Source organism: Eschrichtius robustus, chromosome 3 (assembly GCF_028021215.1).
Source record: "Eschrichtius robustus isolate mEscRob2 chromosome 3, mEscRob2.pri, whole genome shotgun sequence".
NCBI lineage: Eukaryota > Metazoa > Chordata > Mammalia > Artiodactyla > Eschrichtiidae > Eschrichtius > Eschrichtius robustus.
This window is the reverse complement of record NC_090826.1, coordinates 91281254-91283873: the sequence shown is the minus strand read 5'-3', so window position 1 is coordinate 91283873 and position 2620 is coordinate 91281254. Positions and strand designations below refer to the sequence as shown.

Here is a 2620-nt window from a genome sequence, read left to right as displayed (position 1 = left end):
ACTTGAACAATAAATCTTCCATACTGAAGCATCTTCCTTGCCTAATTAATTCAAAGGAAAAAACCAAAATGATTAGTAAAGAAAAATGTAGGAATTAACACACCCTTTTAATTTGTTTTAAATATTTTTAAGGTTTAAAAGTTGTTTAAAGTTTGTAATTTCTAGTAAGAAAACATTATCTGAATGAATACCCCAATGGCAAACCACTGTAAAATGTTTCAGCTGCATTTGGGGCAGAGGGGTACGGATTATCTTCAAAGCACCCCAGCTTTCTTCATGAGAAGGTCAGAGGTGCACTGGTTTGTATTATTATGACATCCATTAGGTGATCTAAGTTGCTTTTCCTTCAGCAGGGGCTTTATTTGTCAGAAGGGCATTATGCTTGACTTCCAAATTTGGCCAACAACTTACTGATGAGATTCATAACCTTTGGGTTGCTCTGATATTTTGACATATTTGCCAGGTTATGAGCCACATCCTGGAAGGCCACCATAACTGCTGGATCCTGCATGCCTGCAAGAACCTCTGGATCAGTAAGAATTTCATTGAGCCCAGGCATTCCTGCCATTCCAGGCATGCCCCCTCCCATTCTAGGCATTCCTCCAGGAAAATTACCAGGCATTCCGCCAGCAAAGCCACCTGGAAAAGAGCCATACTGAGCTCCTGATTGTCGTCTGGCTTCTTCCTCCCTCTGGGCTCTCTCATGTTCTTCCCAAGCATTCTTGACCCTTTCTGTTCTTTCTTGGATCTCTCTCTCTTCACGTTTTTGCTCATACTTTCTCCGACGTTCAGCAATTTTCTGGGCCCTTGGTTGAATTTCTTTCAGCATTGCACTAGCGTCTTCATCATAATCCAGTTTACAGGCAAGGGCAAGATCATGGGCAGCTTCTTCCCAATGGCCCAAAAGTCTGTGTGCTTTCCCTCGTCACTTGTATGGCTGAACAGAATCAGGATTTATTTCAATAGCTCTGTCACAGTCTCGGATGGCAGCATTTGACTTCTGTACTTTGATGAAGACAGTTGCTCTCTTGGCATACAGAATGACCAAACGAGGATTTCGCTTGATGGCATCTGTGAACGAGTCAATGGCTTTCTGTAGTTCACCAACATTTAGGGCATCAGTGGCAGCCACGTTTTTATCATTTGCCTGATCCATCATCTCCTCAGTTATCTCTACATTTTCATCTCCCATTTCTTGAGAGGCATCAGTGCCTGGTTCAAGCACACCTTCATTGTCAATTTCTAGATCACTTTCCTCACTTGATGGTTCGTCTGTCTTTATGTTTTCCTCCGCCTTCTTACTATCTGTTTTTTCTTCCTTGGTATTTTCTTCCAATTTAGTTTTATGAGTAGCAGGTGGTATTTTACCCCCATGCGCTCCACCCACTCCCTCAGGAAGCTCATTTCCTCGGTGTGCAGAACACTTGGGTCCTGCTTGCACATTTTCACAAAGGCTCGAAGCTTGCTCACTTTGCCGGTGACCACGGTCCGGAAGCGGCAGGAGGCAGCAGGAGGCGGCGGGTGCGCGGAGGCTGCGGCCCCATCCCAGGCCCAGGCGCTAGCTCAGCGTGACCGCGTAAAGGGCAGTTTGTTTTCTTTTTTAGATTCCACATATAAGTGATATCATACTGAACTAATTCTGTAAAATTAGTTTTAAAAGATCCAAAACCAGACCTGAAAAAGTCTAGACTAGAAGCTTCTGCTTTGATCTGTAATTTTACTTCCTTATTAAACTTTCTTTTCTTCATGGCAGCTATGCATTACAGTGGTTGTTCAGTAAATGTTCAAAGGAAGTAACAATTAGATCCTCCACTTACATATATTCTTATAGAAGACCACTTATCTCTTGACATCTCTCAACTTCCTGTCCAACTTTACGTACCGCTTGAATCCTTCACCTTCTAGATGTTTTCCTGCATCAGAGCAGGTAATTCCTGACCCTTAATAAACCACGTGATTTATGTTTTCTTCCCTGTTCATTTTTTATCTTTTTTATCTTTTGTTGCCAGACCCAGTGTTCATGCATTAGAAGAGCTAGCTAAGCAGATTGCCTTACCCTGGGCTGAGCTCCTGAGAACACTTAGAATCACATGGGGTGGGAAAGGAAACAGAACGAGATGCCCGTCAAGAACAGAATTGTACTCAAGGGTAATTGCAAAGGGTCAGTAAAGAAGAAGTCCTGTAATGGTCAAGCTGGAGAGATAATTGTAAGCCACAAACAAGAAACAAATGAGATGTAAAGAGCAGGATAGTTAATGGAGGACCATGTGAGGAAAATGTAAGACTGAATGAGGGAAGAAGTTTCATTAATTTGCTTTTAACAGAATTGGTATTGCTAGAGTTGAAATGGATGCTTCAAATTCGTCAAAGCTACTCAGTTAGTGTAGACTCTTCTAAAATACACAGTAAGTCCAGAAAATAAAAGACATTTATTTATTTATTTATTTTTAATTTAGGTTCCTCATTTTCTTTTTTTAAATTTAATTTAATTTTTTTATACAGCAGGTTCTTATTTGTTATCTATTTTATACATATTAATGTATGTAAGTCAATCCCAATCTCTGAATTCATCCCCCACTCCCGCTTTTCCCCCCCTCCCATACGTTTCTTCTCTACATCT

The 2620-nt window shown here is 41.1% G+C and overlaps 1 pseudogene; it reads right to left on the bottom strand.

Annotated features, from left to right (window-relative positions):
• Positions 1-376: 376 nt before the first annotated feature.
• Positions 377-1367, bottom strand: LOC137761187 (hsc70-interacting protein pseudogene; annotated as a pseudogene).
• Positions 1368-2620: the final 1253 nt, after the last annotated feature.